This window comes from Salmo salar, chromosome ssa11, assembly GCF_905237065.1.
Source record: "Salmo salar chromosome ssa11, Ssal_v3.1, whole genome shotgun sequence".
NCBI classification, from domain to species: Eukaryota; Metazoa; Chordata; class Actinopteri; order Salmoniformes; family Salmonidae; genus Salmo; species Salmo salar.
Genome location: NC_059452.1, coordinates 96,761,235 through 96,777,070, shown reverse-complemented (window position 1 = coordinate 96,777,070; position 15,836 = coordinate 96,761,235).

Genomic DNA, 15,836 nt, shown 5'->3' with positions numbered 1-15,836 from the left:
CAGCTGTTGTTGAATTCAGTGTAAGAGATTTAACACAACAAGGCTGTGGAATTGATATAATAGTATTACTATATTTTGTTGTGAATAAGTTTAATAATGGTAGACTTATGTCAACAGGACAGGGATATATGACATCTGTAGGTGATCCAGGATTATTGAGGGTATCGAGATAAATTGAAGTAGATATGCAATATCCAGATAGGTTGATTTTTCTAAAATTCAGGAGTGCAACCAAGGAGACAATGAGACATTTAGTCAATATTTGGAAACAACCCATATTTGACACTTTCTGTTATGAGAAAAAGCTGGAGACAGATAGAAGGGCAGACGGAGAAATCCTCCCCTGCACTGCTGAAACCTTGAGGGTTGGGGAGTAGCAGGAAGAAAGGAGGGGGGCCAGCAGGAGTAGATAGGAAGAGAATATGGTTCACTTAGCTTTAGGATATTAATTCATGGAGAGACTATCAGCTCCGTTGGCAGGCATGTATTTTAGTTTTGATTTTAAGTTTATGTTTGGTAAATTCGCTAGGAGGAGATATGATCATTTTGTTGAAAGTAATTGTTACCCTAACTAAAAGGGCAATGAAAGCTTAGTTGGTTTCAAGTGTTAGACACTGAACCATTGCCCAGACACTATTCTGCACGTAGGCCAAAATAGTAGCATTGACTAGAACCGGTGAAATAAGAAAGGAGAGAAAAGTTACTATTTACACAGACAAGCACATAGACATTTAAAACCATACAAAGCAGCACAGATAAATCTTAAAGAAGATAAAACACTTGACAGAGAATTGTTACAGAATAGACAAGGATGAAGGTCCCAGGGAGAATTGGACATGTGTAAAATGAAAGGGGGCATCCTACAAGAGAAGGTCTGACATAAGGATAATTTACTTATCCTACCAAAGACATTGTATGGATATGCAGCAATATTGATACATAGGCTAAGCAATGTATCAAGGGGAGGGAAGTAGAGTAGTTAGGAAAGAGTGATGGCCTAGAGGATAATTACTTAAACAATTTTTTTTTATAAGAAGATCCATTCCAACATTTGGAATTGGACTTATTGAACTATTCCGAAGTAAGGGGAAGGGGTGGTGTCACAAAATTCATCGTGGTGTTGCAGGGAAGACCAAAATGCAGCGGGTATATGGATACTCATTCTTTTAATGAAAAAAATGTAACGCATCCACAGAACAAAAACAAAACAGTACTCACAACAGTTTTGCAGGCTATACAAAAACGCAGTGCAAAAACAATTCCCCACAAACACACAGACAAACACACCCAACTATTATAGGACTTCCAATCAAAGGCAACACCACACAGCTGCCTTCAATTGGAAGTCCACCCCAATTAACTCTACATAGAAACACCCAACCTAGACAGAACATAGAAAACACAACTTCTTCTGCCACGCCCTGACCAAAACTTATACACCTACTCCACCTGCTGGTCAGGATGTGACAGGTGGTTAACAATAATAGATAAGTATAGCAAATGGGTAGAAGCGTTCCCAACTTACTTGGTGGACATGATTATGGTAGCTAAAACATGAGGTCAAGATATGATCCCTAGAGTTGGTTTACTAGGAGCCATCTCTTTAAATGATGGATGACATTTTAGCTAATCAGGTAAAGCCTATAGAATGCCAGAGTTAGGGAGAATAGAGATACCAGAACAGGTAGACATAGAAGTTGAAGAAATACTAACAGAACTAGTGAGAAGACTGTTTTTTAACCAAACCCGTATGTCCAAGATTTTGTGTCCAACAGGTGAATTACAGAAGAAGGTGATTCACTCAGTCCAACCTGGAGACTGGGTGTGGATCCAGTCCCTGAGGAGAAAAGACTGGAAGCAGCCCCGTTGGGAAGGCCCATACCAGGTTCTGTTAACCACTGCCTTTGCCATTAGAAAAGCTGAGAGAGTCACTTGGGTCCACGTTATCCACTGCAAGGAGGTAACGAAGATTTCCTATCCCGACCGTTCATCACTGTGTGTGCTCCTAGAGGTGTGAGTATGGGGTGGTACCTAACAGAGAGACTAAGGGCAGGAGAGGGTTGGCGGTTTTTGGGAAGAGTAGAGACTCTGAGCTGCATCATAGTTTTGGTAACCTTTCTGATACATTCAGATCCACCACCTTCCGGTACTAATCATACGATACCGTTGTCATTGAGAAGAAGTAAAAGATAAACTATATAATACACTGATGAGTGACATACAGAATAAGGAATCAAAAAAGATCAGGATGTAGGTTTAAGGTAAACATTAAACACTTTCCTGGGGAAGCAGACAACTGTACAGGAATTGGGGTTGGCCAGATAGAAGTACTTAGCCAACCCACCTCGGTTCACCTTAACTCCGGATGAATACCAGTGTTATAGATACAAGAATGGCACCGAGAACTTAGATGATTTTAATGGCTGAAAGGTAATCGTTAATGTGACTGACATAGGTTTGAAAGCACAGGAGAAAATGTTTAACCTCATAGCACCTATAACTGATGTAGGGTGGGCTAGTACCAGTAAAGGACGCATACGACAGAAGATACCACAAAGGGTGGTTAGGAACTTGCGCCCTGGGGTTATAGGTCCAACCAGTTCGAGTTAGTCATCTGAGGCCAGTTATAGGAGGCTAAAGTAGGCACAGGAGGAGTTTTGACCAGGATGGGAGTAGCTTTGTCTAGATGGATGCTATTGGCATCCTCAGGGAAGTTCCAGATGAATACAAAGCTATGAATCAAATATGTGAAGGCTCTAACACTACGTTATTTTGGTGGTTAACAATAAATAAAAATGTGGATGGGATTAATGACATCTTTTATAATCTACAGAGATTCATGAATGAAAACGGGGATGCAGTAAAGAGGTTCTCTGACCAATTATCCGCCACCCCACTCATGACCTGGTAAAATAGACTGACTCTCGATATGTTATTGGCAGAAGAGGGCGGTGTAGGTAGAATGATCAGGTTCATTGCTGCACGTACATTCCTGATAACACAGCCCATGTTTGGGAAATGGAAAAGTGTTGTAAGTACTGTATTGTGGGCTGCTTTAACCTGTATGAGTGTGCTTGTGTTGTGTGGATGTTGTCTCGTCCCATGTGTGAGAGGTTTAATCACCAGGACTCTCGAGAGATCGATGACGCAGCAGTTGGTGAGATATGGACCGATTCCGAGCTCCGATCAGTGGGATGGCGAATGCGGACCTCCAGGCCAGGAAGATGGCTCCGTTTCTTTTGATCATGAGATGCCAATGTTTGATGAAACAATTTTCAACGTTTAGATTGAATTTTCAACGTTTAGATTGACTGTTCCTTTAATGAAAATGATGATGAAAATCCTGAATCGAAGTGTCATAATTGGAAATAGGCCAAGGACTGTCATTGATGGGTATAGGAGGAATATTCATGTATTGGTTTTGTTTAATCCTTGTATCACAATTGTGTTTACTTATAGTGTGTGATTATTTGTGTTTCCATATAATGTGTGATTATTTGTGTTTCCATATAGCGTGTGATTTTGTGTGATCACATATAGCGTGTGATTATTTGTGTTTCCATATAGCGTGTGATTATGTGTGATCACATATAGCGTGTGATTATTTGTGTTTCCATATAGCATGTGATTATGTGTGATTACATATAGCACGTGATTAGTAGGGTTCTCATGTAGCATTTGATCATCATGCTGAATTATTGTCACAGCTGTCTTCAGGAATGGACCAAAATGCAGCGGAGTTAGTATTCATCTTTCAATTTAATTAGAAAGAACACTTTAACCTGTTGGGTCTAGGGGGCAGCATTTGCACGTCTGGATAATTTTTTTTTACCCGATTTAATCTGGTTACTAATCCTACCCAGTAACTAGAATATGCATATACTTATTATATATGGATAGAAAACACTCTAAAGTTTCTAAAACTGTTTGAATGGTGTCTGTGAGTATAACAGAACTCATTTGGCAGGCAAAACCCTGAGACATTTTCTGACAGGAAGTGGATACCTGATGTGTTGTATTGACTTTAAACCTATCCCATTGAAAAACACAGGGGCTTAGGAATATTTTGGCACTTCCTATTGCTTCCACTAGATGTCACCAGGCTTTACAAAGTGTTTTGAGTCTTCTGGAGGGAGATCTGACCGAACAAGAGCCATGGAACGATGATGTCCCATTAGACACCTGGCGCGCGAGTTCATGTTGGGTACCCTCGTTCCAATACGTTATAAAAGAGTATGCATTCGTCCACCTTGAATATTATTCATGTTCTGGTTAAAAAGGCCCTAATGATTTATGCTATACAACGTTTGACATGTTTGAACGAACGGAAATATATTTTTTCCCCTCGTTCATGACGAGAAGTCCGGCTGGCTTACATCATGTGCTAACGAGACGGAGATTTTTGGACATAAATGATGAGCTTTTTTGAACAAAACTACATTCGTTATGGACCTGTGATACCTGGAAGTGACATCTGATGAAGAGAATCAAAGGTAATGGATTATTTACATAGTATTTTCGATTTTAGATCTCCCCAACATGACGTCTAGTCTGTATCGCAACGCGTATTTTTCTGGGCGCAGTGCTCAGATTATTGCAAAGTGTGATTTCCCAGTAAGGTTATTTTTAAATCTGGCAAGTTGATTGAGTTCAAGAGATGTAAATCTATAATTCTTTAAATGACAATATAATATTTTACCAATGTTTTCTAATTTTAATTATTTAATTTGTGACGCTGACTTGACTGCCGGTTATTGGAGGGAAACGATTTCCTCAACATCAATGCCATAGTAAATCGCTGTTTTTGGATATAAATATGAACTTGATAGAACTAAAAATGCATGCATTGTCTAACATAATGTCCTAGGAGTGTCATCTGATGGAGATTGTAAAAGGTTAGTGCATCATTTTAGCTGGTTTTATGGTTTTGGTGACCCTGTCTTTGACTTGACAAAACATTACACACAACTCTTGTAAATGTACTGTCCTAACATACTCTAAATTTATGCTTTCGCCGTAAAACCTTTTTGAAATCATAAAACGTGGTTAGATTAAGGAGATGTTTATCTTTCAAATGGTGTAAAATAGTTGTATTTTTGAAAAATTTGAATTTTGACATTTATTTGGATTCAAATTTGCCGCTCTTGAAATGCACCTGCTGTTGATGGAGTGCACCACGGGTGGCACGCTAGCGTCCCACCTAGCCCCAAGAGGATAACAAACAAAACAAGGAAACTGACAGCCAACAATCCTGTCAGGTGCAAACACACTAAACAAGAAACAATTACCCACAACCCCAAAGAAAAACACACACTACTATATAGGACTCCCAATCAAAGGCAACTCAACACACCTGCCTTCAATTGGGAGTCCAACCTCAATTAACTAAACATAGAAAAACAAAAACTCTGCCACGTCCTGACCAAAACTAAGACAATTACGCCCTCTGCTGGTCAGGACGTGACAATTATTTAATAATTTAAGGGTGGAATTGATAAGAAAATTATCTAATAAAGGTAAATGAATCAATAAACCATGATGAATTATTAGTCATACAGCATGGTTAATGAATAATCAATGTAATGATCAATGTAGTGATCGATTGGTCTGATTAGTTCCAGAAAGTCCAAGAACCACTGGAGAGGGAAAGAAATGTGTGTATGCAATTAGTATAGAGAGCAGGGGACAGATGGTAAAGAGAGTAAAACTTCAAAAGGTTCCTAACCTTGAGGGAAAGGAACAGGCTGAGCTAGAATGTGATAAACAGTGTGAGAAGTCAATGGGGGATGCAGGTCACCAACAGTTTGTGTGTAAATGCATGTGCGTAAGTAAGCAAGATCTATAAAATGACTGTTTTGTTATCCTGACCTCAGAACGTTCTCATGAATAAAGCTACAGAAATCTTTTGCAGAAAGCTGAGTCCTTGCCTAATTATTTAACCCATTGTCTTACAAACCTTGGGCATTAGTCAAGGCGAATTGATTATTATCATCAAGATATAGAATTCCTTTAACAACTACACACGCAGAGATCATCCGTTCACCTACTCTGCGTCTCAAATAAAAATTTGTTTATGCTCTTTTCCACCCCAGTATTTCTACTTGCACACCATCATCTGAACAACTATCACTCCAGTGTTAATGCTAAATTGTAATTATTTTGCCTCTATGGACTATTTATTGTCTTACCTCCCTACTCCTCCACATTTGCACAGACTGTACATAGATTTTTCTATTGTGTTATTGACTGTACATTTGTTTATGTGTAACTTTGTGTTGTTGTTTTTTGTCGCACTGCTTTGCTTTATCTTGGCCAGGTCACAGTTGTAAATGAGAACTTGTTCTCAACTGGTCTACCTGGTTAAATAAAGGTGAAAAATAATAATAATAATAATATATGTTATACTTGTGATTCTTCAAAGTAGCCACCCTATGCCTTTATGACAACTGTGCGCATTCTTGGCATTCTCTCAACCAGCTTCACCTGGAATGCTTTTTCAACAGTCTTGAAGGAGTTCCCACATATGATGAGCACTTGTAGGCTCCTTTTTCTTCACTCTGCAGTCCAACTCATCCCAAACCATCTGAATTGGGTTGAGGTCGGGTGATTGTGGGGGCCAGATCATCTGATACAGCACTCCATCCCTCTCATTCTTTTTCAAATAGCCCTTACACAGCCTGGAGGTGTGTTAGGTCATTGTCCTGTTGAATAACAAATGATAGTCCCACTGTGCGCAAACCAGATGCGATGGCGTATCATTACAGAATGCTGTGATAGCCATGCTGGTTATAAATCTGACACTGACAGTGTCACCAGCAAAGCACCCCCACGCCATCACATCTCCTCCTCCGTGGTTCACTGTGGGAACTACACACGCAGAGATCATCCGTTCACCTACTCTGCGTCTCACAAAGACACATAGGTTGGAACCCAAAATCTCACATTTGGACTCATCAGACCAAAGGACAGATTTCCACTGGTCTAATGTCCATGTGTTTCTTGACCCAAGCAAGTATCTTCTTATTATTAGTGTCCTTTAGTAGTGGTTTCTTTGCAGTTTGTCCTTTGCAATTCAACCATGAAGGCCTGATTCACACAGTCTCCTCTGAACAGTTGATGTTGAGATGTGTCTGTTACTTGAACTCTGTGAAGCATTTATTTGGGCTGCAATGTCTGAGACAGGTAACTCTAATGAACTTATCCTCTGCAGCAGAGGTAACTTTGGGTCTTCCTTTCCTGTGGCGGTCGTCATGAGAGCCTGTTTCATCATAGCGCTTGATTGTTTTTGAAACTGCACTTGAAGAAACTTTCAAAGTGTAGTGGAATATTCTAATTGTGTGAGAACGACTTTGTCTTTATGTAATAGCTATTAATTATTGCAATAATGAAGACATCAACCGCACACTTCGAAGTGTGTGTTGCTGAGAACTTAATCTTTACAGGCAATGTACTCTGCCCGGGGACATGGGGCGGCAGGTAGCCTAGTGGTTAGAGCATTGGACTAGTCACCGAAAGGTTGCAAGATTGAATCCCTGAGCTGACAAGGTAAAAATATGGAATTGAAAATAAGATTTTGTTCTTAACTGACTTGTCTAGTTAAATAAAGGTAAAATAAATAAATATATAGCTGACACTAAGAATGCTTAGTCAAGGCTGGTGCCACCCCTCCCATGCTGATGGGGGGGACATGAATGTAAGACAGCAGGGACTCTGCTGTCTTACATTCAGGGGGAAGCTGTTTCCATCATTGGGGTGCCAGGACAGAGAAGAGCTTGGACGGGGCTGACCGGGAGTTCCCCTCCCGAAGGGGTGGGAGGGGCAAGAGACCAGAAGTGTCAGAATGAAGAACTCAGGTTGGGTTGTAGCGTTTGAGCAGAGCCTGAAGTAGCTTTAGGGACAGCAAGTTGCCCTACACTTTGACCATAATGTGAAAGTTAAAAAACTGAAAAATGGGTGAAGAAAGTTACATTCTTCCACAGCGACAGGAAAGTGTCTTCATAATCAAATCAATTCAATAATTTCAAATAATACTATGATTGATGACGTGTAGATCACATTACTGAAACTCTAATAACTTAACCTCTTGGGGCTAGGTGGGACGCTAGCGTGCCACCTGTGGTGCACTCCATCAACAGCAGGTGCATTTCAAGAGCGGCAAATTTGAATCCAAATAAATGTCAAAATTCAAATTTTTCAAAAATACAACTATGTTACACCATTTGAAAGATAAACATCTCCTTAATCTAACCACGTTTTACGATTTCAAAAAGGTTTTACGGCGAAAGCATAAATTTAGAGTATGTTAGGACAGTACATTTACAAGAGTTGTGTGTAATGTTTTGTCAAGTCAAAGACAGGGTCACCAAAACCATAAAACCAGCTAAAATGATACACTAACCTTTTACAATCTACATCAGATGACACTCCTAGGACATTATGTTAGACAATGCATGCATTTTTAGTTCTATCAAGTTCATATTTATATACAAAAACAGCGTTTTACTATGGCATTGATGTTGAGGAAATCGTTTCCCTCCAATAACCGGCAGTCAAGTCAGCGTCACAAATTAAATAATTAAAATTAGAAAACATTGGTAAAATATTATATTGTCATTTAAAGAATTATAGATTTACATCTTTTGAACGCAATCAACTTGCCAGATTTAAAAATAACCTTACTGGGAAATCACACTTTGCAATAATCTGAGCACTGTGCCCAGAAAAATACGCGTTGCGATACAGACTAGACGTCATGTTGGGGAGATCTAAAATCGAAAATACTATGTAAATAATCCATTACCTTTGATTCTCTTCATCAGATGTCACTTCCAGGTATCACAGGTCCATAACGAATGTAGTTTTGTTCAAAAAAGCTCATCATTTATGTCCAAAAATCTCCGTCTCGTTAGCACATGATGTAAGCCAGCCGGACTTCTCGTCATGAACGAGGGGAAAAAATATATTTCCGTTCGTTCAAACATGTCAAACGTTGTATAGCATAAATCATTAGGGCCTTTTTTAACCAGAACATGAATAATATTCAAGGTGGACGAATGCATAGCCTTTTATAACGTATTGGAACGAGGGTACCCAACATGAAGTAGCGCGCCAGGTGTCTAATGGGACATCACCGTTCCATGGCTCTTGTTCGGTCAGATCTCCCTCCAGAAGACTCAAAACACTTTGTAAAGGCTGGTGACATCTAGTGGAAGCAATAGGAAGTGCCAAAATATTCCTAAACCCCTGTGTTTTTCAATGGGATAGGTTTAAAATCAATACAACACATCAGGTATCCACTTCCTGTCAGAAAATGTCTCAGGGTTTTGCCTGCCAAATGAGTTCTGTTATACTCACAGACACCATTCAAACAGTTTTGGAAACTTTAGAGTGTTTTCTATCCATATATAATAAGTATATGCATATTCTAGTTACTGGGTAGGATTAGTAACCAGATTAAATCGGGTACATTTTTTTTATCCAGACGTGCAAATGCTGCCCCCTAGACCCAACAGGTTAAAACACTGTAAAACTTGTAATACCTTTACATAATAATATGTTTTGATTTACAGACCCACATTCACAGTATATTATATAATAATAGCAAATTACGATTTTGACCCTTTAGATAAAAACAATTAAAAACAGACACACATCAACTTCAGCACATTACAAACTTGCATGCCTCAAAAGAAAGAAAGCGTCTCATTTCCAGAATAATATAAAGAAAGCGTCACATATACAGAAATATATAAAGAAAGAAAGTGTCACCAATCCAGAATAATATAAATCCTACGATATGCTGTCCTCCTATACAGTACCATAATGAGAACTAGAAACACAAGCAGAGAGATACAATGCTCATTTATACACCTGCATGCAATAAACAGTGATGTTAACACTAGAGAGTAACAAAATAGAGGGAATGGGACATCAATAAAACAAAGTCACAAAAAATATATATATTTGTTTTATTCCACAACAAATCTTTATCAGAAGAACACACTATTTAGTATAAAAACATCTAACTTATTGCAGAAAATCCTGGGACAGTGTTAGTGGTCTTTTGTAAATTGCTTCTTACTCTGAAGTTGGCAGAATAAGGTAGTTTACACTGTCCGCTGCAAGTTCAAATGCTCTAACAAGCAAGAGGGGGTTTGTATTGACAACAATAAAAAGGAGGAAGATATATGGTATATACCCTCAGTCCTCATTGGAAGAACCTAAAGAAGTGCTTTGATGCTCCTCCCACATACAGTATTATGTTCTATTATGTAGATAATTATGTTACTATTAATATTACTTGTTATTTCTGACTGGTCTCTTAACATCATTCTCATGAAAGAGGCCGGGCTGTTACACAGACCTTGTGGCATGCGATTGTACTCATAAAGTCCCATCAGTATGGTAAAGGCTGTGTACTTCTTGTCCTCTTCATGAACTGGAACATTATAAAATCCTGAGGTCATGTCCATGGTGCTGAAAAATGCACTGCCACCAAGGGCTGCGAGGCAATCTGCTTGATGAGGAAGGGGATGAGCGTCCTCACCGTTCGTGCATTCATCCACCTGAAGTCAGTGCACAACCTCAGACTCCCGTCTTTCTTCCATACCATGACTAAAGGGGAGGCATACTCACTAACCGACTTGCGTATAAGACTTACTTCCTCCATATCTGTCAATACCTTCCTCAGCTTCAGGTAATGAGCAGGTGGAACTCTTCTGTATGGTAGCCGGAAGGGTCTGTCATCAACCAGGTGGATACGGTGAACATCACCCCTGGCTTCTCCGCAGTCCAGATTATGTCTTGAGAAGATGTCTTCATATTTTGTGATGGTATTCACAAGCTTATCCTTCCACTGGTCAGTTACCTGGCATCCATCAATGTCAATGTCCCCTAATCCTAGATCAGACAGTCTTTGTTTCAGGTTGTGGCAGCCATTGTCATCCTGCTTCTGTTCCATTGGAGTTTTCCTCACTTCATGAAGGCCCTGAAAGATTGTTGCATCCTCAACAGCCGAGCATGTAGACACATCAGCCAGCTTCATGTTACGTCTTAGGGTGAGATGTTTGTCAGAACAGTTTACTACTTTAAAGGGACCCAGCCATCTCCCCACATGGGCGTAATAACTCTATCCACAAGTATGTTTCTGGGCTACCTTTGACCTGGTAGGCTCAACTATTACATTTACATTTTAGTAATTTAGCAGACGCTCTTATCCAGAGCAACTTACAGTAGTGAATGCATACATTTCAATTAATTTCCGTACTGGCCCCCCGTGGGAATCGAACCCACAAACCTGGCATTGCAAACACCATTGCAAACACCATGCTCTACCAACTGAGCCACAGGGAGGCTATTACAGTGCTGCCTGGAGAAAATGCCACATGTTTAAGAAGTTTACCCCAAACTAAGTGTTCAGACTTGGGCGAAAGAGTCACAGCTTGATTGAGCTTCACTATCCCAATCTTGCCATCGACTTGTTGTCCCTTCCATCTTGTGACACTTGTCATCATCTGCAGAAACTGCTCACCCTCTGGTGAGTGGGTCTGGCCATCCATGTTGTTGACGAGCTTCCAGTATTCGTCAGTGCCTTTCGTCTCATGCAATAGATGCTGTTGTGACGTTGTATTAGTTAATGAGACGACTGTTGCTCATCGAATGATTAAAGGTTTCTAACTGCGTGATTCAATTAATCAAGCAATTATTAACTCATTAACCTGGGGCACCATGGGAACATTTGTTTTATTGAGTTTATATTTCCCAAATTAACTCAAAGAATATCAGAATATCGATTTTACAACAGTCGCTAATTAATCAGTTTCCTCTACAATCTCATTCTGAACGTCGCATAATCTGGGAATCTGCACAGACCACCAATGAGTTCGTACCACACCAATTGTAGTTGATTATTTATTTCCTAGAAAGCTAAATTAATGATAAAAGATACACATACACAAAACACAGTCTAGGCTATTGATTAGAATTTAGTATAACGGGCCAACACACTATGGCGCGTGTTACCCAAAATGGGGATTTAAAAGAGAGAGAATAAGAGAAAGTACACGAGAGAAATATACATTTGGGTGCATTTGTCAGCTATGCTTATTTTAACCCTAGCCTTGCCCCGAACTGCCGCTCTTATGGGTCAGAATATAATGATGTAATTACGTGTTGGAGGTCTCAGATGGGAAGCTCCACGTGGGTCGTTTAGGCTTCTCAATGATGCACTTCTCCGGTGCAACTCTCTGGTTGTCCTCACGATGTCAGTGTCCTTTTGGCTTAGTGGTCTGATTCCTCACCCTTGCTCTGGAAGGGGTCTTCTGAGGACAGACAGCTCTGTAGCTCAGAGCTCACAGCGTAGGAATGAAACAGCGTAGATACCACGATTCAATGGAGAGTGGAGGCTAGGTGGTCCGGCTTGAATTCACCCGCTTAGACACAGCTATTCATCCTTAGCATGGGTAGAAAAAATATTTATTTCTCTTCAACCTTGTGTTGGGTTCGTTGACTATTCAGACCACGGCTGCAGCTCGGGTCCCTTAGTCTGATATGTTACTTCTTAACTCACATGTCTTATACCCTCGGGTCAGAAGTGGGCGTAACCTTTAGGGCAATTCTCTGGGTGTAGCAAGTTAACCTCTCTTGGCCAGGTGGGACGCTAGCGTCCCACCCGCGGTTCACACTATTCAACAGCCAGTGGAAAATCAGAGCGCCAAATTCAAAACCACAAAATGTCATAATTCAAAGTTCTCAAACAAAGGACTATTTTACACCATTTTAAAGGTACACGTCTCCTTAATGTAACCACATTGTCCGATTTCAAAAAGGCTTTATGGCGAAAGCATAAAGTTAGATTATGTTAGGACAGTTCCAACACAAGAAAAAGCACACAGCCATTTTCCTAGCAAGGACAGGCGTCACAAAAACCAGAAAACCAGCTAAAATGATGCACTAACCTTTGACGATCTTCATCAGATGACACTCCTAGGACATCATGTTACACAATACATGCATTTTTTGTTCGATAAACCCCATTTTACATTGGCGCTTGATGTTCAGAAAATATTTTGCCTCCAATACTCCCGGTGGATCAGCACAACAATTTACAAAAATACTCGTCATAAACATTGATAAAATATTAAACTGTTATTCAAAGAATTATAGATGAACATCTCCTTTATGCAAACGCTGTGAAAGATTTCAAAAAAGCTTCACGAGGAAAGCACACTGCAATAATCTGAGTACTGCGCTCAGAAAAATACACTAGGCAATACAGATACCCGCCATTTTGGAGTCATCTAAAATCATAAATAGCATTACAAATGTTCACTTACCTTTGATGATCTTCATCAGAAGGCACTTCCATGCATCCCAGGTCCACAATAAATGTGGCTTTGTTCGATAAAGTCCATAATTTATGTCCAAATAGCTCCTTGTTGTTAGCGCGTTCAGTAAACTACTCCAAGTGTAGGAAGCACGCGGAAAATGTCACGACGAAAAGTAAAAAAAGTTATATTTATGTTCGTTCAAACATGTCAAACGTTGTATAGCATCAATCTTTAGGGCCTTTATCACTTAGAACTTCAATAATATTCCAACCGGACGATTCCATTGTCTTGAAAAACGTTTTGGAACACAGCTACCTCTCACGTGAATGCGCGCCAATGAACTGATGTCCTTCCCTGGGTCACCAACTTCCCGACCTTCTTGTTTGCTCTCTGTTCATCATAGATGCCTCAAACAACTTTCTAAAGACTGTTGACATCTAGTGGATGCCTTAGGAAGTGCAAAATGAACCCTAAGTCTGTGTGTTCGATAGGCAATGACTTGAAAGGACTACAATCACCAGAATTCTCACTTCCTTGTTAGATTTTTCTCAGGGTTTTGCCTGCCATATGAGTTCTGTTATACTCACAGACATCATTCAAATAGTTTTAGAAACTTCAGAGTATTTTCTATCCAAATCTACTAATAATATGCATATTCTAGTTCCTGGGCCCGAGTAGTAAGCCGTTTAATTTGGGTACATTTTTCATCCGGCCGTGAAAATACTGCCCCCTACCCTAGAGAGGATAAACATTCTTTATTGATCATGTTTTTTAGTTAAGGCATAATCTCTGTCCTGGAAAGTGGTCCATAGAATATTAACCTTACCAAGGTACCATTACTAATAAAACCAATCTTTACAAAAAAAGCCAGTAACAGTTATTGAACTTTGATATTTTATAATAATTTTTTTACAAAAGAAACAAATACCAACATTAGGACCTATATTCAGGATCTCTACAATGAAATTGGCAATGGTTGTAATGGATCAAAGAATGTGATCAAATACAATCTAATGTTATTATTCACACGCGCCGAATAAAACATATGTAAACCTTACGGTGAAATGCTTACTTACAAGCCCTTAATCAACAATGCAGAGTAAGATTTATTTTGCTAAAATCAAAATTGTAATAATAGGTTTATGCTTTTTTGAATATGTTTATTCCATTGCAGCTAATAAGGGTTAAAGTTTATGACCTTTTAATTGTATTCCTTGAGTAATTTTTTTATATATTTAATTTTCTCTATTCATCCACCTCACATGTGGAGAATCGTCATTAAATAATATGGTAGTAAATGCCTAACAACAAGTTAAGTGGTGTCATGACGTTGGCCTGTGGGTAAGGTTTATGACCCCCCCCATAAATACCTTTCTCCCTTCCCCTCTCTGAATCTGCTGAAGGACTTGAATAGCCTGTGTTAAATATAGAGAGTCTGGGAACATCAAAGAAATGGGGAAAGGAACCATATTTTGTTAATAAAACCAGTTGGAAATATGCTTGATAACGTAATGAGTATGGATTTCATTTCAGTTGTCATCTGAGACATTATGATTGATGACAGGACGACATAAACTGTACCTGGGAAAGTATCCACCCTCTAGTTATCAGAGTCACATGGAATTATTATGCAATTGAAATGTTTGATATGGAAATTGTTTGTTAGGAGATTAACCTGTTGGGGCTAGGGGGCAGTATTTTCACGGCTGGATAAAAAAACGTACCCGATTTAATCTGGTTACTAATCCTACCCAGTAACTAGAATATGCATATACTTATTATATATGGATAGAAGACACCCTAAAGTTTCTAAAACTGTTTGAATGGTGTCTGTGAGTATAACAGAACTCATTTGGCAGGCAAAACCCTGAGACAGATTCTGACAGGAAGTGGATATCTGATGTGTTGTATTACCTTTAAACCTATGCCATTGAAAAACACAGGGGCTGAGGAATATTTTGGCACTTCCTATTGCTTCCACTAGATGTCACCAGCCTTTACAAAGTGTTTTGAGTGTTTTGAGTCTTTTACTGTGAGATCTGACCGAACAAGAGCCATGGAACGGTGATGGCCGATTAGACTCTGGCGTGCGAGTTCATGTTGGGTACCCTCGTTCCAATACGTTATAAAAGAGAATGCATTCGTCCACCTTGAATATTATTCATGTTCTGGTTAAAAAAGGCCCTAATGATTTATGCTATACAACGTTTTGACATGTTTGAACGAACGTAAATATATTTTTTCCCCTCGTTCATGAAGTGAAGTCCGGCGGGCTTAGATCATGTGCTAACAAGACGGAGATTTTTGGACATAAATGATTAGCTTTTTTGAACAAAACTACATTCGTTATGGACCTGTGATACCTGGAAGTGACATCTGATGAAGAGAATCAAAGGTAATGGATTATTTACATAGTATTTTCGATTTTAGATCTCCCCAACATGGCGGCTAGTCTGTATCGCAACGCGTATTTTTCTGGGCGCAGTGCTCAGATTATTGCAAAGTGTG